A 24,292-nucleotide genomic window follows, 5' to 3' on the forward strand; every position below is an offset into this window, starting at 1 on the left:
GATCGTTACTCACGCGTTTCAATTTGTATTGTGACTTCGCGGTTGCTGCCAAAAAGTAGTTCGTATCAGCGACCCTCTGACCGGCGGCGTTGATGGCCGAGGGGCCTCGCCTGTGTTGAACAAATTAAGAAATGGCGCTTGCCGTCGTCGTGCTGCAGCACGACGTGCAGTTTCGGATGTACTCGTAATTTCCTACGTACAGAGCGCAATTTCGCTGATCTCCTTTTTTTGCATTTTTGCACCGAGGTCCCAGGGCCTCGCCCGGCATGATTTCGGGGCGAATTTTGTAACGCACGAGCGTTCCTGAGAATATCTGGAGCACAATTCCCTGTGAGCGCGGCCGTCGTGTGGCTTCGCGCGAAATTCAGCTCACCGATGCACGCGGGCATCTCTGCAGCGCATGCATCCGGCATGGTAAAGGGGGAGGAGCCCTTTGTCTTTTGTTCCGAGGCGGAGGATCATAGGCGGCCCTGTCCGGGGGTTCGGAGTGGGCAGGTGTTACGTGGCCTTATCACTAGCACTGCATAGCTCTGAACAAGCTGGACACTGAACTTATTTCACACCCTTTTTGGCCAAAACGGGCGTAGCACAAGTGGAAAAAAGGTAGTGGGAGGACATTCTCTTGAATCTCAACATCCTTGTTCGTAGCTCCACACCCATTTCGTGTGGAAAAAAGGGTGTTTACCAACTTCAGTGCTCTTGTTTTTGTTAGGGTGTTGAAAGGGTGTAGAAAAGGTGTTTAGCTGTTTATTAAGGCCATGCATGTATGTATAATTTCACTTGGTTTTCTCTGGGGTGTTGACAAGGTGTGAAATATGTGGGCAGCTGTAAAACAACAACAACAACTTCCTCCGATGCTGCTAAGTTTTTTCAGGTATTGCTAGGCTTTTCTAAGTTTTGTTAGGCTAGGCTAAGTGCTGAGGGGCGAGGGAAGAAGCCAAGTTTAGCCGGACTGACAGCGATTCAAGGGGGAAACAAGCTGGGGCATGCAACCCCGCTCCGCTGTTTCTCCAGCCACTGGTGCAAGCTGCCGTTGTTTGTTTTTTTTTGCGTTCTAGTGTCCCAAAAAGTCAAGTACTTTTAAAACGGTACAGCAACAGGTGCGCATACACATGCGACCCTTGTGCTCACACTCGAAGAGGCTCGAAAGCCGGCTTCACTGCCATAATACCCTTACTGCCGTGGTGCACCCTTTACAGGCGGCGCAGTTCTTTTTCTTGGTATTTGGTTGCTAACGCCACCGAATCTAGCTCAAGCTCAAAGAGCTCCGCTGCTCAGTGGCGAAGGCGTTGCGCTGCTGAGCACGAGGTCGCGGGTTCGTTTCCCGGCCGCGGCGGTCGCTTTTCTGATGGAGGCGAAAAGCAAAAACGCCCGTGTGTACGAGATTTCGGCGCACAATAAAGATCCCCAGGTGGTCAAAATTAATCCGGAGCCCTCCACTACGGCGCGCCTCATCGCGTGCGTTGCGTCGGCGCGTTAAACCCTACAATCAATCATCAATCAGAGCTCCGCTGGCAAAAAATTAAGCCAATTCCTGTGGTCGTAAACATCCTGTGGTACAAAACATTGCTGCGCTTGCAGAAAATGTTCGGGCCACGCGTGTAAACGGGTGTAAACCCAATGACATAGCTTCATGCCCTAACCGAAAATTATTTCGCAAAAAACTTGAAACGGCGAACCTTTCAGCCTTCACTTGATACCCCTGCCGAGTCGATTGTGAAAATTCCGTTGTCACGTTCTCTCTTTTTTTTTTCTCTCTCTCTCTCGAGTAATTATGTTTACAATAGTTTCGCTGGCTAACTGATGTTGCTTTTTATTGTAGTCTTGTTGTTGTTGTTGTTGTTATTTTCCGTGTATGCATTCTTATACCTTTGCGCAAGCCCCCCCTTATGTAATGCCTTCGGGCCTTTAAGGAGCAAAGAAATGAAATGAAATGAAATGAAATGAAATGAAATACCTACATAGTTGGAGGTCTTTTACACCCTTTTTCCTACGCTTTAATTTTTAGCTTTACACCCTTGTGGGAAAAAGGGTATTGAAATAATTAGCACTCTTCTTGGTGGGTGATGAAATGGGGTGGGGTATGTGTTTGGTATTAATAAGATTCTACGACTTATTAACCATAATAACTACCTCACGATTAGAAACGTTTTGCAAATCCGTTTGCTGACTTTTATATGATCACGTTAAAACGTATAATTCCGAAAATTAGCGCTAAAATATCTTATTTTTATGACGTGCCCAGCGACTATGTCGGAAGAATTTCTTCTGCTGGCTATAAAAGCAAGAAGAGCCGGTGTTTTTTTCTTTCAGTAAGTACATGTAGCCGCTCTCTCCACGCGTGCCGTTGGCTTTCTTGCTCAATGCATTTGTGGTCCAAGTGTGACTTGTGCGTACTGAATGTGTCTGTATGCCATGCTCCGCGTTCAGCCGATGTCAGGCGTAGCTGCGCTGCCCGCACCCTTTGTTTTAGCGTGTGGGCAGAACATTATAGCAGCGAAGCCGGCTTTGGAGCCTGTTCGAGTGTGAGCACAACGGGTGCATGTCCGGCATGCGTATGCGCCCCTCTTGCTCTGCCGTTTTAAAAGTGCTAGTGTTTTTGGGATGCCGAAACGCAAAAAAGAGAGCAGAATTGGCGCAGCTTGCACGGGTGGTGCATGGCTGTAGTGGAGCGGAGCTGGGGGTCGACCTAGCTTGCTTGTTTTTCTTCGGATCTGTTGTCAGTGTGGGAGGCACACAGGAACAGCCCTGCAAAATCCGGCTAAACTTGGCCTCACCCCGCAGCACTCAGCCTAGATATCATAGCAAGAACATCGCAAAACCTAATAAAACTTAGGAAAGCCCAGCTAAACGTAGTAACCCCGGAAGAAGCTAGATCGACCCCCTCCCCCTCCGCTGTTTCCTTTTTTTTTGCAACTGAACTCTATTTCGCAAACTTTTAACACCCTACGGAAAATCAAGGTTGTTTCTGTCGGCCAACACCAATTTCGCCACTCAAGAAGAGTGTAAAGCCACAAATTGGGGCATTGGAACCTAAGAAAAAGGGCGTAATGGCTTTCCAACACCCTTATTCCAACACCCTTATTCCTTATTATAACACCCATTTTAGGCAATAAGGGCGCAGGAAGTTTAGTGTGTATATATAGCTTTTTTTTAAATTTTAAGGGTTCAAACTTACGTTTCACGTGCCAAAGCTCCTTGAGCCATGAGGCCGAAGTATATGGAAACGAGGGATCATTGCGGACGAACAGTTTTTTTTTTTTTTTGCTTTTGCACATTTCTTACGAGGCTGGAAGGAGGGTATGAGGGGATGTCTCGTGCTTCGCAGTGCAATTATACATGTATGCATGGCCTTAATGAACAGCTAAACACCTTTTCTACACCCTTTCAACACCCTAACAAAAACAAGAGCGCTGAGGTTGGTAAACACCCTTTTTTCCACACGAAATGGGTGAGCTACGAACAAGGATGTTGATATTACAGGAAAAGGCTGTAATGGCTTCCCAGCACTCTTTTTCGCGAAAAGGGGTGTGAAAAGTTTAGTGTTATTTGGCTGCAGTTATTTGAGAATTTGCTCGAATTGTAGCTCCTGGAAGAGGGAGGACTGGCGATGTGCTGTTTTCTTTTATTTCTGATAGATGCATGCTTCTCTTGGTTCGATAGTTGTCCTGCAACATTCTATGTAGAAGTCCCCGACACTTTATTGATAGTGAAATAAAAAATGTACTGGCAGCCGTCAGTTGGCGAGAGAGAATACATTTAATGAGAGCGACGACGTTTGCCGTGCCTTGCTACGCCAGGTGATGAGAAAAAGCAAAGGAAAGAGAAAAAACTGGATATAGAAATGGAAAAATGTCGGATGATGCGCTAACATTCCTAGTAAAATACAGAATGAAGATCGCCACGAACTTGAACAGCGCGTAAGTTGGATAGCACGAGAACACTAAAAAAACGCAATAAGCGCTGTTGTGTTCTCGTCCTGCCCAGTTTATGCGCTGTTTGTTTCCGTGATGACTAGCGTCAAAGAAGCCCAACTTTCCACCGGTATAGAGCAGGATTTTTTTCACGCGACTCCGTCCAGTCCTGTGCCCCTGAGAAACGGCGGTTGCACGCGAGGCCCGACTGAGGCCCTCCCAAAAGCCGAGAACATCGCTCAGCCCAAACACAGCATCGAGGGGCCTAAACGCACGCAGAAAGGTAATGAATGTCTGCCTGCGAACCATGTACTTCGAGAACACACACAACACACGTGGAGTGAAGAGGCGAAGATTGCTTGCTGGATTTTGTGCGGGTCAAGCAATGTGTGAGCCACGTTCAACTCGACTCGAACTGTTTTTTTATTTTTTTTTTTGTGACATTGCGTGACAGGCTCATTCCACGAGACGGAGGAGCCAACACAAGCACGCGGGCTCCCGTGATTCACGGACGTCCCTTTGGCAGCAGCTTCATTCTCAGAGGGCGGGCCAGTTCCCGTATGCCAGCATGCATCGCCGGCGTACGGGACGAAGAAGCAGGCCTCTCTGTCAACTGGCGAGCTTGTACACGCATACGACAGCGCGTAAAAAAAAAAGGGTTATTCAATTGCGCAGCCGATCTTCAATCCGCAAGCATACTTTTAAAGCCGTTACATCTTCACGTGCGCACTGCGCGCGGTGTACCCAAATTATTCGAGGCACCACACGCATGTTCGCAGGGACATGAAAGCCTTCGTGCAGAAGAGACAGGGGCAGTAATTTTGCAAAACAAGGAAATGTCCCGTAACACTAACCCCGTTGCGCATAGCTCGCAGGTGCAAGATTTTTGTAAGTCTCCATGCGAGTGTCCAAAAAGTGAGCGAGAGCAGCAAAGCATTTTTGTCTTCTTTTGTGTGCGCAGTCGGCGCGCCTCGGAGCGCGCGTGTGTAGACTCGTAGGCCGAGAGAGAGGCGCCTTTTCATCGCGGGTGCTCGGGTGTTCCATCAGCGCGAAATAAAACGCTCCGGTGCGGGGAAGAAAGGGCAGCTGAAAAAGAGCGAGCGCGGCCGAGCGAATAAATTTCCGCGCGCAAGGAGCGTCCATGTGTGAAGGTTCGCGCGTTCCTCGCCGGCGTCACGAGCAAACAGCGGCCGGCCGCCCCCTCCCCGGCGGCAGCAGAGCTGCGGCCAGAACGCCGGGAGGGAAAGGAAAAAAGAGGGCCGGAAAAAAGAGAAGGAACACCCGGGCGAGAACAAGAGCGGCGCAAGAATGCGACAATTTCGCTCCGGCGCGCGCGAGTTGAGTCAAAACGAATTCCACGCCGCTGGGAATTCCGTTTTTTTTTTCTTCTGCTCTCCATCTTTGGCAGCAGCAGCAGCAGTCCTCGGGGGATCGCGGCTCGATGAACTGCGGGCGAGCAGGCGCTGAATCATGGCGTCAAAGGGCGGCCCCGCAGTGTCGGACACGCGTTCTCCCCGCGCGGGATACAATGGGCGCGGGTCCCGCACCTCCGGGCGCGGGAACCGCTGGGGGACCCGGAGGCTCCTGTAATTGCTGCCATAAACGCCACTTGACGGCAGCAGCAGCGATTTGCATGGCGGGTGCCGATACCGAAAGGACGCAGCCGGTGGTGCAGTTGTGGGCGGCGCTGTGCACTGCGCGTGCCTCGCCGGCGCCTGTGGGAACGAGCGCTACGCTGTCTGAGGTAAACAAGGTACGGCGACACAACTCTACAGCAGCAGTCCGCGTGCCCTCTCATCAATTATTGTCACCAACCGCCGTCACGAACCATCGCCTGCACGCGGACAAGACATGTATCCATGCCGCCTCGCCATCAGTAAACCCGCTGGAAATATTTATTGCGAGCACTGCGGTTGTCCGCTTCGCCTTATTTTCCCCTAATCATCGTCACTTGTCGTTCCTTTAGGCAATGCTCCTCACCTGTATATGACCAGCGTGATCGCGTACGCTGTGCTCGCCTTGCTGCGCGGTCGCCGAGTGAAAGGCGTCCGTCCGTCTTCAGCGCTGCTGCATCAGCGAGCACCGCCTCCTTCCGAGGCATCTTTTAGTGAGCGCTATGCTGGGAGGGGCTATGCCGTCTGTCCTTCATTCGAGGGCCGCGATACCGACAGTCCTCCTAATTACCCGCGTACTGTAGTGGTGGCGGGCCGCCTGACGCCAAAGAGCAATAGGCAGTCACTGAGTGTGCGCAAAGGCGCTTCAAGAGTCTGGCTTTAGCCACTAGCGCTCGGGTATATCATGTATGATATGGTCCAAGAAGTAATACCTCCCCGTGCGTATATGTACTTATGTATGCAAAAACGCATCGTCATCATCCGTTCACCAGGAGCACTGGATCAACAGGAATGTGGAAACGAATGACGCCGTTGTTTTAATCTGCTGGAGGCCCATCTCTGCAATAGGGGCTTCAGTGCCTCCACCGCCTCTACCACGAAGAGGATCGAGGGGCTCTCGGCCTCCCTCCTTCCATCTCTCTCTTCGGGTGTGCGTTTGAGAGAGAAAGAGAGAGACTAAAAAACTGCATTCTTTTTCCAGTGCACGCGTACTCTTAATTTACATCTCGTGCCGCTCTCTCCCAGCTCGGTTGCGAAGCCTTCGAGAAGACCACGGGCTCACCTTCCGGAAAAAACCCTCCGCATGGTCGCCGCTTACTCGCCGCCCACCGTACGAAGTCACCGCGCTCGCTCGACACATACGCGAACGGAGCGTATGCCACCGATCGGGTGTTCTTTGGCCGGTTTTGAACTAGTGCACAAGCAAGGTTCGCGCAGCAAAATTTCGCCCCAGTGCCCGCTTCGCGCACTCACAGCCGATGTTCCGGCTTGGCCCCGCGGCGCCCTCTCTCTCTCTCCCTGGGCCCCCTAGGCGGCGCGGCTAATCGCGCCCCGGTGCGCCCGAGGGGGCCTCGGAGTGGGGCTCGCGATTTGCCCCTTCATAAAGAGCGAGGCGCTTTATTAAATTCTTCGCTGTCACGAGAGCAGCCGGGGACAATCTCGCCCGGCAATCTGGCGCCGCCGATCGATGCGCGCGGGGGACGCCGGGAAGGCCCCCTGCTCGTTCCCAGCCAAGGCCCGCCGAAGCTCGGGGCCGTGTGCAGAGGCAGTGGGAGAGCCACGAGGGATGCGCCTTGTCGATCACCTCGCGTTGGGGAGGGGAACATCGCCAATTAGCTGATTGGCCGCCCGACGCCTCCTCCCGGTCCTTCGGGCGCTGCTGCTTAATGCGGCCGACAGGAACAAGTCGCGAAGGCGCTCGTTGCCTGCCGCTGGCGTCAAGATCAAAGTGGACCAAACCGATCCTTCTGTTCATCGAGTAGCTTTTTTGTTCCTCCGAGCACTGCCAGCGGGCTCAAATATGAACAACAAAAACTCACCGTTTTTTTTTTTTTTCTCTTCTTGCTGCGAGTCACTGGTCTTAGTTAATGGCAGTGATTTTGATCGATGTGGCAGTGCTGCGCAATATATGCTGCGCAATTCGCTCTGTATAGCCGTGACGTTGGAGGGACCGTGACCGTCGTGTCAGGTCAACAACAGCGCGTTATGTCCCGCATCTCACTTCGTCCAAACCACGTGAAAACAGGTCTCGAAGGACAGGACCTGTGCCGGGCGCACGCCCTGTTTTCTCTCAAGACAACGAAACGATTGCATCTGGAGACGACAAGGATGCACATCTGTGTAGGCTGACAGAGGCGTTGTATGCTTCTATAGCGGCATAGCGGTAGAGGTGCATAGGCGTTGGACGGCGGTGTTATACAGATGAGTGGCAAGTTGCATTCCTGGCTGATATTCGTCAGTGGAAGAGCAAGAACACCACTGCCCCCATGTTTCCGTGCACGCTGAAGCGCGCTTTAGAAACACCCCAACAGAGAAGGTGGCCAGGGCTAGAGACCCGATTCGTATACGCTCCTCCGTGGTTGACCCTGGCTGTGTATATCTTGTCTTTGTTTTTGTTTTTAACAAAGTGGCGAGGTTCTGACGTCTTGATTTTCTCATTTGATTTTTTTTACATTTATTTCTTGAGGCGTAGGCGTGCACTCAAGCAGACATAAGCACGTGCGAGCTCGTACCGACAGCCCACTCCGAGGAGATGGCACGAGGGTCGCTGAAGGAGCCGGGGGACATCGCTCCTGACAAAGCAAGCCTGTGTGGCACATGACTGGCGTCGTTGTATTTCCGAGAGCGCGACTGCATTGGGTGAGCCAGCTGCCGGCCCTCAGCGCCACACCGCGTCCAACGCCGCCTCCGTCAAAACCGCACTAAAGGAATTCATTAGCGGACACTATAAACAGAAATTTGCACGCATATCCGACATTTATACGGGAACGTACGATGCTCACGGGACGGCAGTTGGTGCTATTTCCCCCAACCATGCGGGCCGTGTCTTCATGACTTCAAGACCGCAAGGAGGGCTGCAAGAACGAGTGACACCGCCGAAGGTACTGGCCGTGTGGGGACCTTTGACGTTCTTTTGGGCGCCTACGTTGAGCAGCAACGCCTTGATTTCGCCAAACACATTTCAAGCTTCCGCTCAGCTGTCCACGCCCGCGACATGCCCGCAAGACAATCTGGTGTGCCAGGCTTTTTCGTCGTTTCCACAGGCTCTCCGGTCGCTCTTTGCGGCCCCACGACCTACGTGGGCTGGAGGCGGGTCTAAAAACGCGCCCCCGCAAAGCCAACGCCGGGGGAGACCCGCCAGTGCTCGCCGAGACGACGTTCCACGAACCTTCTTCTCTCGGTGTTCACCTCCAAGTGAAATGGACCCTGGCGAGAGAGAATGGAGGAACCGTGGGCAACATTGTTCCCGCACTCGGCGAGCAGGGCCAACAACTGGTGATGTTTGCACGCCCGGCAGGCGGCCCACGACGACGCGTTCCGCAGCGAGCGACCGAGTGCCATGATGGCTGGGCGTTAAACTTTACCTGCGGCGGCGCTCCGCTGGTGCGTGCCGTGTTTGGACGGCGCAAACAGCAGCGCCTGCAGAAGGAGAGGCCTGCAGGACAAACAAGCGCGCCCGCTTGTCCCCGCGGATCCTCGATTGAGACGTCCGGCCTACCGCAGCGCTCGGACCACCCATCGACGGCACGGGTGACGAGCGGCCTGTCGCGGTGGCCACGTAACCGCCGTTTACGACCGCCGCAGCGATATCCGTCGCTGCCGTCCACGTACGTGTACGCCGCTTTCCCACGCACCGCCCGGTGTCGCGCCTTGTTTCCCGGGCTGCACTCTAATCCGGGTAACCCATAATGTAACTTCTAAACGGAAGTAACCTATAAAATAAAGGTTATGATGGATTCATTTTGATGTTTTCTTTATCCCAGTCCGTTCTAAGGGTTACAAGCGTGAGGTTAAAAGCGATTTATAGGTTACAATAATGATTTATAGGTTACATCAACAAAATCTGACATGTAACCTCTACGTTGTAACCTATAAAACGCCCTGTAACCTCTAAGAGATGCTCGTCGCGCCTTCTCTCCCGGCGGCCGTTCATTTCTCTGTTGCATGACGGGATATAGAGAAATGGCGGCGCCGGCAGGCCCGGTGGCCGCGTTTTCGCGCCACTCGAGCCTTTTAACCGCTGTGATACCCCTACGATGAAGCGAGGATTGCTGTAACAAGACTTATTTGTCGGCGTGAGTCGCGGAGGCTGCGGCGAGCCCATTTGTGACTGGCAGCGCTTCACAGCCCGTTCTTCTACGATCAGCATCAAGTTCGCATGTTGGACCAATGCCCCGGCGCCAGTGAAAGCGAACTCGGTGAGTATATTCCCGTGACGGTTTCGGTGTTTTCATCGGATGTATCTTTTCGCTGGAGGCTTTTCAGTTTGAAATTGCAGCATTCGAGAGTGATTTTCGTTACCTGACTGGTTGCTTCGCTGGACGTTTTCTGTTGTCCGCGACGGCAATTGAATGAAATCACGGGCTTGCGTTCGTTGCGTCAGACTAGAGCGGACGATCGGGAAAGCACAGATAACGGCGCCCGTGACCGGCTTTCTGCTCTCTTTGCGCGCCTTCGTCATGTGTTGAGCGTTTTGTTTACGCTGTTCGCTGCATCGGGCGCACTTGACGAGTTATTGAACCATGTAATTGCCAGGTAGCTCTGTTTGAATAATCGAATTTTTTCCAATTAAAGTCTTATATTATCGCGCTATTCTCTGGGTATTATCATTTTGTTTCAGTCGTCGGAAAATGTTCATTTTCCTCGCCGCATGTATTCGGAATGGTGTTCATTTTATTGGTCTTGTAGTAATATATCCGGATAAACACAAGGTGTGTGATGCAGAAAAGTAGTCCACTAAATGCTGCCCGAAATTTCTGAACTCACTTTTGTCCAGCACAAGCCTCTTTTTTGTGAAAGTTTGCCTTACGGCACAATAAAAAGTTTTCGTATGTACAACACTCCTCATTTTTTTCATTCTTTTCCTTGAGTGGGTAAATTTGGTGTTAGTCATTTTGAGACTGCGGGCCATTTCCACCATGTTAAGTGGTTTATTATTCTCATTCGCACAAATCAGTCGTTTATTTATTGGCGTGGTATTGCAGGGCAAATGATTGTCTCGCGTGATCCTAGTGTAGTGCAGTAAAGCGACTTTACAGAATGGTGGTATGTATGAGCCAGCATGCAGGCTGCTTGTTTGTTGTTTTTTGATGATACAGAAATTGTGACGAATTACACAGAGACAGGTGCAGGTGTAAAAATGGGTTCTGCACCCTCATCGGATCCTGGCTGTTCAAAAAGTGTGGTTGCATCTGGCTACCTATGCTATGACTTATCAGCACTACTGTTTTTTTCTTGCAGGCAGTGTTCCTTGAGATGACAACCAGGACTCCCCTGCGTATGACACAAGTTGAAATGAAGTGTGATTTCAGCGGAAACAACGGTATGAAAATGCAGTAACTAAAACACATTCATTCAAATATTCTTTGTAAAGATGGCACCCAGGCCTGCACAGACAAAAGTATGATTCACTTGTAAAAATGCGAGGCCTTTCTTCAAGTGTTATGATGTTATATTTCGTATCTTATTTTGCCTGATGTTTAGTGACTCTTTCTATCAGTTCGTTACTACATGAACGTTATGAATTCACATAACGATTTCCTCAGCATGGAGCTTTGTAGTTTTTCAGCAACTCTAGCTATTCTATAGGATGCGTGGTTTTGCAGAGCCAACAAGAAGAACTCTTTTTCTAAAATAGCTCTGTAAGAAATCTCCAGTTGTTGGTGAGTGCTTGTGCTGTGTTCTTTTCTTCGTCTTGTCAAGTTTGAGGTGTTCTTTCATTATGAATGTATACCAACTGCCCAGCTCCAGAGCCTATTACATTTTAACCCAATAACCCTTCGAGTCATTACAGGTACAGACCTCCTGGGAATGCCACTTGAAGATCGGTGCAAGTTCTAGATGTATCCTCTCCCACAACACATCTGGACGAAGCAAAAATGTAAGTTGGCGATTCCTTTTTACTGATAGCCGAGGAAGAAACCACCGATAAGAACACTTTACTTAAATGAAAAACGTTTCGGCTTCCACGTGGGATCCTTGTTCAAAATGAAACTGCCAAGTACAAGGGGAAGGGGGGGGGGGGGGGGGAGGATGTTTCAGTACTGCCAAAAATGTGCCGCAGGTGGCGTCAGCATTCGGAAAGCACGTTTCCTGGGTTTAGTGCGACGTTCGCTCTGTTGCGTGTACGAGTGATTCCACATGAAGGCGCGGAAACGTTTTTGTTTTCTCTTTTGCAAATGTATGTCAGTTTATCTCGTAGCCCAAACTTTCTGCCTGTTCTGGGTGAGCATGCAGAAACATTTCGCGAGATAAACTGGAACACGGCACGATTAAAATTCGGGAAGGTTGGCCGGTATGACTAGAGTGGCTTCGCGTTGTTCTGAACAATGCGGCCAAATTACTCTGTGTAACGATTACTGAAATGATGTGAAATTATTAGGAAAGGCCGTAAATCACTCCTCTGGTGTGGCCTTTCATTTCATTCTCTGGTCTCCGTCTTCATTTCCGTGCAATATATTTTTCGTACTTCACATACCTTTGGTTTGGTGTGAGGGGCTTATGGTTGCACTGGATTTTGTTCTTTTTCTGAAATTTTCTGTAGATGGCTCTTCAAGGTGGGGAAATCCAAGTAACGGCCCCTCACATATATACCTCCATCTGCGGCAGCAGGGAACAAGCAGGGAAATCTTCAACGTGCCCTGATTTTGTGTCTGCTTGTGTACTACGTAAATTGCGAAGCTTATCTCTGAATTTTTCCAAGCGCCTTTTTTCATGCAGGAAACTATAGATACCATTTAAAGTTTGTCCAAAAGACAGATTGCAATCGGCCTAGAAACTTGTTAGTGCTGCATAAAAAACGATAACTTGGCGTGGGAATCACAACTCAGGTGGAACTGTAAAGAGGAACCTAAGAGGGAAGTGTAAAGATGAATTCGTAAAGACGAGTGAATTCCAAGTGTAATATTAGACTGAGTGAAACGGAGAATGTAGGGAACATAGCCATAAACACTGCTTTGTATGAAAAAGTGAATTTGTAATAAATGTTCTTTCTACTTTCCCACATTCTGCGTTTTTTCTGTGGGGAACCACGACAACAACGCTGTACAGGGAAAGTGCACCCCTGAGAACCATCTTATAAATGTAGCTCAAGCTCGAATTCGTCTGAAATTGTTCAATGGCAGTATCCAAACAATTTGAAATGCTTTGCATACATCCGTGCAAATATTGAGGTAAAGAATTTGTATATTTGGCCCTGTTTGGGAAGCTGTTCACCCAAAATTTAATAAATATGTTTAATAAGGATATATGAAGAAACCGAATTTTACCTGGAAGTCTAAAGCAACATAGGAAACACCAATTCGCCCAGGAATGTGCACTCGTCTAATACTCATTAAGCAATGATAATAACATTGGCGTGGTTCGCAGCTTTGCTTTTTAATAAATAGCCCACAGGTGTTTCATAATAATAAATGTCCATGTTCAAAACTACTGATGCCAAGCTTCTGGAAATGTGCTCCTGTTAAATGCGCAAATATGTGTGCATGTACTGCCATTCTCTTTTGATAATCATGGCCTAGGTTGTCAGACAAGAATTTTTGGCTTAAGGCTATGTTATCATAACTTTGGCGTCCTTTTGAAGTATGCTATCAAGTGCATGTTTCCACTCAAGCTTGGTTTCACTAAAGCCTAATGTTGTTTAGCTAAAGCTCAATTTACCAAAGGATCTATCATGCATGTTTGATATTGATACTGGTTTCTTAAACGGCACAAAGCTGATGCAAACATCAAATTTAGTTATGCCTGTTTATAAGACTAAAGCGTTGCCAATACTCACGAAGATTTTTGGGTGACAACCTGGGTAACTATTATCGAACAGGTAATGCAATGCATATATATTAAGAGAACATTTTCAAGCTTTTTGGCACTGCTGTTTTAGGAATTATAAAAGTAACTTCTCTTTTAGCCCCAGCCGTGTGGCCGGCAGTTTATTCAAAGAACGAAGAAAAGACACCCGACGCAAAAGTTTAGACGACGAAATGGACAGCATGGTCGCACATATCTTCCACTAACGCGATGTTTGTTTACCACGCGGGAAAGGCGCCTTCGGGGTGTCGCCACAGCGGCGCCGGCAAAAGCGCGCCTGGCGCGCAACATCACACCATCCAATTTGTGTGGCCTTGGACGGCGGTAGATGTAACTTATATAAAGGTATACATGCTGAAAGCTGCAAAGTAACCAATAACTGCGTAACCCTTACGTGTATACGTATATAAAGGTTACGAAGATATAGGTTACATTTGTACCTTATAAATTATAGGTTACAAAAATTCGAAAATGTATACCTCTATTAAGGGTTACCCAGCTTAGAGTGTGGTCCGGAGGGACTGCGCCTTCTCAGCGACCTCGATCCGCGCTGCTGCCACTTCCACCGCGACAGGCGCGCCTCTTTCAACTGCCTCAGCCCGGGGTTCTCGCGCACGAGGGGAGAAGCGAATTCGAAACGTTGCACGGAGGAATTCCTGCCCTCGGTCTCGGAGGAGCCAAGTTTTTGAGGAACCCCAATGGCCTCAAGAAAAGACTTCTCGCACGGCCACTGCAGCCGACGTGTGGTCCCTCGGAGAGCTTGCACGATGCCAGAAATCCGTGGGAAATTTAACCGCGCGGTGAAATTTGCACCGTACGATATTTCTTTTTTTTTTTTTCCATAGGCTGCCCTGCTTCTATTTTGAAAGACGCAAAGCAGTGAGGGAACTGGGTCACGGCGTTACCGAATGGTGGAGCATGTTTGGGGCCCCTGGTACAAGCAACGTGAACTGCGTCCCTCGGAAACGACGAGTGCACAACCCGCCGTCGTAGTAGCGAGAACCGTGTGCGTGCATTAGGCCGCGGTTTCTGTCGTCGTGTGTCCGCACTGTATGTCAAGTGGCGCGCACCCACGCGTAGCCATTTTCCTTTTCCGCCTCCTGCAGAAAAAGCAACCTGCAAGTCAAACCCTGAGCAATGCGTGTATTGTTTTTACTATCATCGCATTTTCTTGCGCATTTGGCCCAGAATTCAGAGGAGTGTACCGATGATCGGCAGGCCGTCGGGCATTCCAATTCTGTTCAAGCCAGTTGCGGCTGAGGCGTCTTTTTGGAAAGTGAACCCGAACGTGGTGGCTAGAGAAGTCGTCGCAGTTGCTAAGGAACAAGTTTTAAGTCATCGCATCAACCGAGATTCTCCAGAAGTTAGGAGTGCCCCATGCTACATCGGAAAACATTATTTTTCCTAGGGACCACTGGATTGTGCGAAGAGATGTGTGTCTCATCTCCTACTCGGATTCTTGCAGTCCACAGGACTAAGTGAGGTGTGGTGACATTGCGTGTCTGTTATTTTAGGACTAAGTGAGGTGTTATGACTTTGAGAGATTTGATATGGTATTGGGGACGATTAGGCGGAGCAATTGCCGGCAGCTATGCAAGGCTAAGTCCACCTTATTCAACAATACTTACTACTACTACTACGGGGTTCATGGATGCCTCGTCCACAAGTCGTTCGCTGACGACAAAAGCAGGATTTCGTCCAACTGTTCTCGCCTTCTCGAGGAGAAGAGTTCATCGCAGCTGGCAGAATGTACGCAAAGAAGAAAAGCTAAAACTTTCCAAGTACAAGTGCAGGAGGAGGCCGGCAAGCTTGCGAATCGTCAAAGCTCTCCCAGGCACACAGCCACATGTGAACGCACCCACGGGGCACTGGATCAGGAATCTGTAGGACACCCGGTGTGCTAAGCCGAGAGCACAGCTCATCCACTTACGCAGCGACTCCCTGCGCGGAGATCGGCCAAAAAGGCTGGGCGCTGCATTGCCGGCTTGCTGGCGCTAGCACGCCTGATCATTCGGAAGAGAATTTTTCGTTTTAATGCACTTGACACTGTACGAGACAGGTCAACCACGGCGATTCTTCTTTATTTGCGCAGCTTAACCCGTTGTTTCGAGGTTTGTACGGAGAAATTGGGACGGTCATCTGGTTCTGCGTTTCCTGCTTGGCGCGAGCGTTAAGTGTGAAACCGATCAGAGTAATTTTGCTGATCAGCGCGTGCCTTTTTCTGAGCGCGGCTGCAACAACGGAGTGTCAGCTAGCTCCGACCATTTAACCTATAGTTGCTCCAATTCGATATTCGGTCGGGTCACGACGTAGCTCACAGGGGTGCTCTTTACCTGTAAAATTGAGAACAAATAAAATGCCAAACCATTCTTTCAATCAGCGCAATATGGCGCATTTGTAGCAGAAGTACCTCGCTTTATGCCTGGGAGGCAACTCACGCATAAACGAATCCCCCTCAATGTTGTCTCTCTGTGTGGGCGTAACTGCTCGTCACGGGCGCACGTTATCTCTCGGTCTCTTTCTTGCTCTTAATTAGTGATCACAATTGGTGCGCATACTAGCGAACAGTTGATGCCGACAACGACATATCTGCGTTGCCCGTGTCGGCGGTATCGCATTTGGTATACGAGTTCCCTTCGTACACCCACCCTCCGCGAAGAGTATTAGCTGAACAAGTGAACTGAGGCGGGCTAGTTACGGACAGGCACTGGTAGCAGTTTAGCTGCACACTGTGCAAAGTGCCAGCTCTCCCCACCAGCATTTGATAGCGCCGTCATCTTGGAGCGGTGTCGTGAGCAGCGCACGAGGGACATACACGAGGCATTCGTCATCCACGCGATGAGAGATGGGTGCGTGGACACACCGTCTATCGAGTTGTACGACAGGGCGATAAAATACCTAGGATCATGATCGACGCATTACACGTGGCTACTTTCATTTCCACAATCAACTTCCTTTTTGTGTGTTTTTGTTATGGATTTGCTTGTCTTCTCCTTGTTTTTTTATTCTAGCATATATCCGTTGTTCATCTCGGTTGACAGTTCAGCGCAGTTGTCTTTACTTCACATCGTATCGTTTTTGGCGCTGTTTTTCTAAGGCGTATTGGCTGGCTGCCCGCCACAGGGCACAGTTGCCCAGGGAAGCGTTGACGACGTCCCCGGCGAACCGCTACTCCGGATTCGTATCGACACCACCCGCGGCGGCGAAAGGGCTTCGCCGGTGAAGAAGAGCGGCGGCGGGTGCCGTCGCCATGGCAACCGCGCGGCTGTCCGCCTAATGGCGGCAATTAGCCGGCGGCGCGTGTCGGCGGCCCGCAAAACGAGCGCCGCCAGGATTCGGGCCGGCTCGTGGGCTGACAGCGGAGGCGCCTTGCTCACTCCACCGCGGCCGCCGCACGTCGCGCCGCGATTAACGCCCTGCACCGCCTCACTTGGGCCCCAAGGAGGCGTGGCCGTAGAGGCACCAGGCACCTGAACCAGTGGCCGCGCTCATGTGAAAGTTGAAAAGTTTGAAAGTTTATTTCCAGTAAAGCCCATACAAATCTTTATCAAGGGAAATCGGGAAAAAGTTGCTCAATTGCAACTTGACGGGCCCAAAAACCCTTCCAGAATAAGAAGAATAAAAAAAAGAATTAAAAAAAAAGAAACATTGCAAAATTGAAAGGCATAGAGACAGCAACCGGTATCATGCACGGGGTAAAAAATAAAGATACGAGAATACCTTCAAACTGCAGGTCAGCCACAAAAAAAAAAAACGCGACAGACACAACGGCAATACAGTCACCGACATCACTGTAGTGAATGGTAGAGCAAGTAAAAATATTCAAACCAACGTACTGGCAATACTAATTGGCAATGGCAGTACTACAAGGCACAGGAACAAAAAGCCGAAAACGAGATAAGAAAAATGTAGAGGGCAAGATTCACAGCGCTCAGACCATTCTAGGAAATAAAGCAATCGTATAAGCTAGATAAAGAGGTGATATCAACCTGCTTGGCAGCAAGGTTGTTCAGAAGAGTAGGCAATGTGTGGCGAAGCATTTGCATACCGTAATTCGTTCGTGAGCGAGGTACTTGCCAGTATTCTGGTGACCTAGTGCTATACAATTGAACGCGTCGATTTAGGAAGGCTATGTTACATAAACGGTTTTGGCCAGATGTTTGATCCTTTCTATATGCTAAAGCTAATCGATAGTGGAATAAGTGATGAATTTTTAGAACATGTAGTTGTCGAAATAACGGTTCTGTGGGGCATGCGAATGGTGCGTTACAGATTAAACGAATTATTTTCTTCTGTAAAAGAAACAACTGATTTAAATTTGAAGCTTATGTCGTGCCCCAAACGAGACAGCAGTAGTTTAAATGACTGAAAAATAAGGCATCGTAGATTATCATTTTTACCTTTAAAGGGAGGTATTTCACACAGAACAGCATTCCTACAACTTTAGAAAGTTTGCCCGCAAGAAAGTTTATGTGGTTAGTCCATGACAGGCACTCATCAAAAATCACACCCAGTGTTTTGACTGAGCTTACAATTTCAATTTTGGAACCAGCTAGCATAATGTCATTTTCCAAGGTAATATTCTTGTTTTTTGCCTGAAACAGAAGGGCTTTCGTTTTATCGACATTTATTTTAAGTCCATTATCAGTGGTCCAGCGGTAAAGTTTTTCTAAAACAACATTTGCCGTAGTTGCAAGGCTGGCAGCACAGTTCGAGGTAAATAACAGAGTTGTATCGTCGGCATAAATCACATATTTGGTGTGGTGATCAACAAGCACTATATTATTGATATAGATATTAAAAAAGAAGAGGACCCAGTATGCTTCCCTGTGGAACACCAGCTTTCACTGGTAAACTTTGGGAAGCAGTTTTTATCACAACTAATTGGCTTCGATGTTCCAGATAGGATGTAATCAGGTCTAAGGCGACACCACGGATTCCATAACGACCTAATTTTTGGAGTAGGAGAGCATGATTAATGTGAACAAAAGCCTTGCTGAAGTCTATGAAAACACCAAGCGTGAGCAGGCGTGTTTCTAATTTTTTTAGGATAAATTCTTTTTGTTCAAGAAGGGCGTGTTGTGTGGATGAGTTCTTTCGAAAGGCGTATTGGCATTCAGTAAGTAAACCTTTACTTTCAAAAAATCCGGAGAGACGATCAAATATAATTTTTTCAAGACATCTGGAAAAGACTGGCAGTATTGATATAGGTCTATAATTTGTCATTTTAGTTTTATCTCCTTTTTTGAAAATGGCAATAACTTTTGCTACCTCCATTTTTTGTGGGAAAACACCGGTGGAAAGACAGAGATTATAAATATGTGCTAGTACCGGAGCGATAATATCTATGCAATATTTTGCAGGTTTAATCTGCAGGCCATCCACGTCACACGCGCTGCTATTGCTCAGCTCAGAGAAAAGACAGATAACTTCGGCTTCATTTGTGGGGCGCAAGTACATCGTTTCCGGGCAGCTAGTTATGGAAAGACATGCATTAAGATTTACCGTTAAAGTTACGATTTTCGTGAAGTAATCATTAAATGCATTGGGTAACGATTCACCCCGAACTTCTGTGCCGTTCTGGACGATTCGTTCGATGGTGTGGTTGTTTTGCGTTCGGTTTAGCAGTAAATTAATTTTTTTCCATAGCTTCCTGCCGTCGTTACCGCAAGTTGAAAATTGCTTTTCGTTGTAGCGAGCTTTGGCACGGCGTAGCTCGTTATTTAAATTATTGCGGAAGCTCTTAAACGTTTTTAAGTCGGCTATTTCACGCGATTTGATAAACTCTTTGTACAGATCTTTCTTAATTCTAATTTTTCTGTATAGTAACTCAGTAATCCACGGTTTACGAATTTTAGCAGAGCGCTTTTGGTGAGAGCCAAGGGGAAAATGCTTCTTGTAGCAAGTACTAAAACGAAGAAGGAAAGTTTCATAGGCAATGTCTGGTTCTTGCGTTGTGTAAACATCTCGCCAGTCAAGAAGGCCCAGTTCATCCCGAAAGCTCTCAAGACAAGAAGGTGTGATAAGTTGAGTCATGGGGATTTCATGTGGCACGTGCTTTTGGAAGCTTCGATTTAAACTGAGAAAAATTGGCATGTGGTCACTGATGCTACAGGAAAATACACCTGCCTTGACAGTGGAAGGGTCAACGTTTGTGATGAACAGGTCAAGGCAAGTTTCTGTAGTACAGGTAATTCTGGTAGGCACTGCTATTGTATTCAAACAACCGTATGTACTCAGTAGAATGTTGAACTCACGCTTCATTTGACTATCAGCTAGCGTATCTATGTTAAAGTCACCTCCCCAGACTATACTATACTTTAAATCAGACATTTGCAACAGAAACTGCTCAAGGAACGAGAAAAATGCCTGAACATTTCCATTCCGTGGGCGATAAAAAACAGAAAAGACAATGCGACCATAAAGGGCAGATAATACTTCATAGTTGTCAGTTATATGGCAAAAGTCTTCAAGGAGGTTTACATGAATATTATCTTTTACAAGAAGACTGACACCACCCCCACGCGAGGCAGTTCTAGACTCTGTGAAACAGTTATAGCTAGGTAGTTTCCACGGAATTGTGCAGGCATCATACCAAGTTTCTGACAACATAATGAAGTCATATTGAAAATCAAAGGAACCAAAAAATGAATCCAGTACATCGAACTTATTTTTCGCCGACTGACAGTTTAAGTGAATGCATCGGGTAGCGTTTTTGTGCTCAGGACCAACATGCGTAGAATATTTGAACGGATCTACCCAACCTGCGCGTGCCATAAGCCGCTGAGCCATCGAAAGTGTCTGATATTTATATTGCCCGCATCGGGACGCTCGCCGTGCCTTGAAACTGAGACTGCGCGCTGGCTTGATCGAGGAGAGTGCCGAAGGCCCGCGGGCTTGCAGAGAGATCCCAGCCGCGTCACTTCACTGTTGAGCCCTCTGTTGAGGAGCACGCAGCCGAACCGGGCCCGTTGAACAGCGCTTCCAAGTCGCGCATTCCCCGAGCGGACGGAACTTTTTCCCACGGCACTTGACTTTCGCTCGTCGACGACGCCCCCCGCGCAGACGACCGCAGCGCCCCCAGCAGCTGAGAAGGCCGCCTTTGGAGCTCCGCTGGAGTTGTTGCTCCTCGTATTCTTCGTCGAGGGAAACCGCAGCGCAGGCGGTGAAAGGTGACTGCAGGGAGCCCAGTTTTGTCCCAGCCAGTGGCTTCAGAGACCTCTCCCCGAGCGGCCGACTTGGTCTTCCTCCCTGCGTGTTCGCGACGGCACCGCGGAACCGGTCGTCGAAACGAGGAAATTGTTCGTTCTTCTCCTCATCCGCAATGCTACCAAGTGGTTTTTTGGCAGAGGCGCTTTGTCTTGTAAAAGAAAGCGGCGGCATGCGGGAAAATACACAAGGCACTCCTTATTAATGAGTCTAAAATCCCCGCATACGTCAAACAAGACCCTCTAACAACTAAACGCTAAGCAGTCGAGGGTTTGTCCTTGAGGCGAGGCGGCTCTCGGTATTCGAGATGACCATGGTCGAGAGCTCACGTCGTTTGCAGGAGACGTTTGCACAAAGGGTGTCACAGTCTCGTTTGCGTGGCGTTCACTTTAAAATGGCAGAGAAATCCCAATGCGGTATGAATGCAAGTCTCCAGGCAAAACCAGGTAAGCGTGAAACGAGCGATAATGCATCTGTAGAAATAGAGGCTGGACAATAAAAGGTTGCCCAGTGTGGACAGATGACGTATTCTACGCGAGCGAAAGAAGCTAGAGGACACCCAAAGAGATGGGAAATTGATTGGCTGCGTGTATTTGTGCGCTCGCTTCGCTGCCAGTGACGCCGAAAGACGCACGGCGGATTTTCGCCACCCCTCCCCTCACCCCGCTCCTTTCCCTGCCCTCCGGTTCTCTGCTGAAACGTTTCCTGGTTTTAAATCTCGTTTCTCGTTTCCGCTGGAGGACCGCACAAAACATCAGCTTGTGCAAGAGGAACGGTACCTTTTAATACAGAGCAAAAAGGGATCACTAAAAGAGGGTGACACGGGAAAGAATGAAAAGCAAACTGGTCTGTGCCTCCAGCGCTGTCCGTAGGCGCCAGACCGTGTCGTCAGAAAGTGAGGACGCAGTCCCCGAAAAGTGCTTAGCGAATAAAACGTTGGCGGCGGGGGCTGATCGGGGAGCGGTGTCCCTCGGCGATGGCTGCCCGTACATAGCTGCAGAGCCACTTCAGCAACATATATGTTGTTCGGGTACGTATAGGTAAACATCTCTCACGTCGGACACTCGGAGCAAGGACGCGCCTTGTTGCTCAGTCTTGCTTCCCGTAAGCTACGCGGCAACGGAGCCTGAGGGTCCAGTAATATCGGGCCCGTTCTCAAATCTGCTTGCAGTAATGCCATTCGCGGAAAGTTCGCAAGACTATACAACTGCTTCCATTCATGTATTCTAGAGCGGCAGTGTTTCATGAAAGTTCCCCAGCTCGCCTGAGAGTATACGCCTCGAGCGCTGCCTTTAGGGGCGCCACTGAAATCCCCCTAGTGGTCCGTTTCCAAAGCAGCCGCAGGAGTCGCCGGCCCGCTCCCCACTGTCACCGCTGCTTTTGTGGCACGTTAACGACTGAGGATTACCGTTTGTATGCGTTCGAAACACATATTAATGTGGATGAATTGCTCTGTTCGCAAATGTGGTGGGTAAACGTTTCTGGCGATCTTAGTGCGCGATCTTAGTGCGGTACATTCGGTCTGTATGAGCGCCAGGCGTGTGCCACAGACCAATGTCGCGAAACTGGCATATGCATGGATTTGATTGTATCTCCACTGCCCTGAAATTTACTAACAGTGTAAGCAGCGTTTCCTCGATGGTCATGATATGCCTATATACCATGATGTAAACCCGTCTTGTGCGCTTATATATCCCAGAGGAGCACACCTGACAGCACGACTGTTGCGATTCCCGGTATAATAGTTCGTATATTGATCACTACCTTGGGCAAGCAATATGGCATAAATTTCAAGAACATTCTACAAAAAAATATTTATTTATTTATTTATTTTACCCTCAAGGCCAAGGGCACTAATTAACACAAAATAAATCAATACGGTAAATAAGACGAAAGTATACCTGGGAGTCCGCACCCGACCAAGAATTTAATGCTGGGTCGTCTTGACATGAGGTGAGCGCTCGCAAACATTCGTCATCTGCTACATACTACATCCTCCGCGACCAGCACGGCGACGGGCTCATAAAGCACGTCGCGTCCGCGACTAAACGCGCCTTCGAAACACTGCCGTATGACGCAGGGAGCCTGCAGAAACCAGCACAAAGTTAAATCAGGGGCGGTATTCCCGCGTTTTGTCTGTTTTGTGTCCCTTTCGAAAGTATCCCTTTTGAGCGAGCCCTGATTGGCTAAAAGCAAACAACCGGATGTGACGTAACGCAAGCGCGGCTGACTTACTGCGTTTGACTCCGGCTTCTTCGAACAGGCGATTTGAATTTCAGACAGTCGGTTTTTGGAATTGCGCCGATTATCGCCTTGTTGTTGGCTCTCCGGCGGAACAAGCGGCCGAGAAGCAATGTATAGACGCGTTCGATATGCCCCGAGAAGCATTCTGCCAGCATTTCCGCCTCTCAAAGAGCTCCGTGCGATGGCTGTGCGACGAGCTCCGGGACCAACTTGGTCGGCGGACGCGCGGGCTCAGCGTCGAGGAGCAAGCGTCGTTACGCGCCCTTCGTTTCTTCGCTACCGGTGGCGTTCAGCCAGCGGCCGGTAACGCAGGAACGATATCGCTCTCGCAGCCCTCCGTGAGCCTGTGCATGATACGGCGCCATCACGCAGTGAAATAAAGGATCGCCTGCCAGCTAGCTAACGGTCAGCAGGTGCAATGGAATAAACAGTCATCTGCGAGCTTGATAGCTGTCGAGCAGACGACCAAAATTACACAAGCACTCCGCATGACATTTATAACCTTTTATTGGTACTTTACGCATACGCATACCAGCCTAACGCTCGTAGACTTCTCCCGCAACAGGTGCGTCGTTAAGAAACAACCCCCCCCCCCCCCCCCCCCTGTTACACATTTTTACACTCGTAGAGCACCACAAAAATGTCAACGACGTAAAGCACCATTCCGGGTCCCTGGAAAAGCCCGCGTCGGCGTGCCACAAGTGCGTCGATGCCAAAAAACGTAACTGGACGGTCATCTTGATGCACGGCCATTGTCACCGACCTCAAAACGAAGTGCAACCGGGGAAAACGGAGTAACCGCAGCATTTTTTACACGTCACTGTGACAAGGAAACAGCTTACTGCAGCTGCCATCTTTTGGACGTTCCTCCCTTGCGGTGAAAATTTCAACATCGTAACAAAAAAAAAAAAAAATCATCGCGTTAAGTTTTTCAAAATACGTTCTAATAAACACCTAATATATACTCTGATACGGTTTTAGTTCTTTAAAATGCGTTTGCAAGAACAGTTACGGTATTTGAATCAAAGGCCCACTGCTTAACCAGAAATACGTCACGATGAAAGGGACGCAAAAGGGACGTATTCATAAGGGACAGTTACGAGAATACCGCCCCAGATGGCCTGCCCTGCACTTCGAAAAATGCGTCCACATGTAGAGGGATTATGTTGTATGCATGCGGAGGTTGTGTGTGCGATTACTAAAACTTTTATTCCTTGAATTTGTTCCTCTTTCGGACACAACGATAACTAAGCGTCCCCCTCGCCCCCGACCCTTACGACCAACAAGCAGAGCATTTCGCACGGTAAGCCCTACCTGAAATGCTAACGACAACCGTCTTTAGCATTTCCTAATCCCCACGGGCTTGTTTCCGAGATCGCAATAGAAGCTATTCTGTGTCTTCCCGACTCGCAGAAAATTCATTACTCCATGCTTTCATTAATGTGCCGTGATCCTCGCGACAAAGCGGGAGTGAGCACACACTCATAGACCCTTGCGCTATGCTTA

The 24,292-nt window shown here is 49.0% G+C and overlaps 1 protein-coding gene and 1 long non-coding RNA gene across 3 annotated transcripts in view; both read left to right on the top strand.

Annotated features, from left to right (window-relative positions):
- LOC144179471 (homeobox protein engrailed-2-A-like) overlaps window positions 1-24,292 on the top strand; it is a 159,989-nt gene that overhangs the window by 42,703 nt on the left and 92,994 nt on the right. The window lies entirely within an intron of this gene.
- Window positions 10,560-12,546, top strand: LOC144179472 (uncharacterized). Its single transcript, XR_013324245.1, has 3 exons — window positions 10,560-10,850; window positions 11,322-11,408; window positions 12,072-12,546. It is a non-coding gene; the product is annotated as an uncharacterized LOC144179472 (long non-coding RNA).

This window comes from Haemaphysalis longicornis, unplaced genomic scaffold (genome assembly GCF_048455015.1).
Source record: "Haemaphysalis longicornis isolate Haplotype H1 unplaced genomic scaffold, Haemaphysalis longicornis Haplotype H1 scaffold_4, whole genome shotgun sequence".
NCBI lineage: Eukaryota > Metazoa > Arthropoda > Arachnida > Ixodida > Ixodidae > Haemaphysalis > Haemaphysalis longicornis.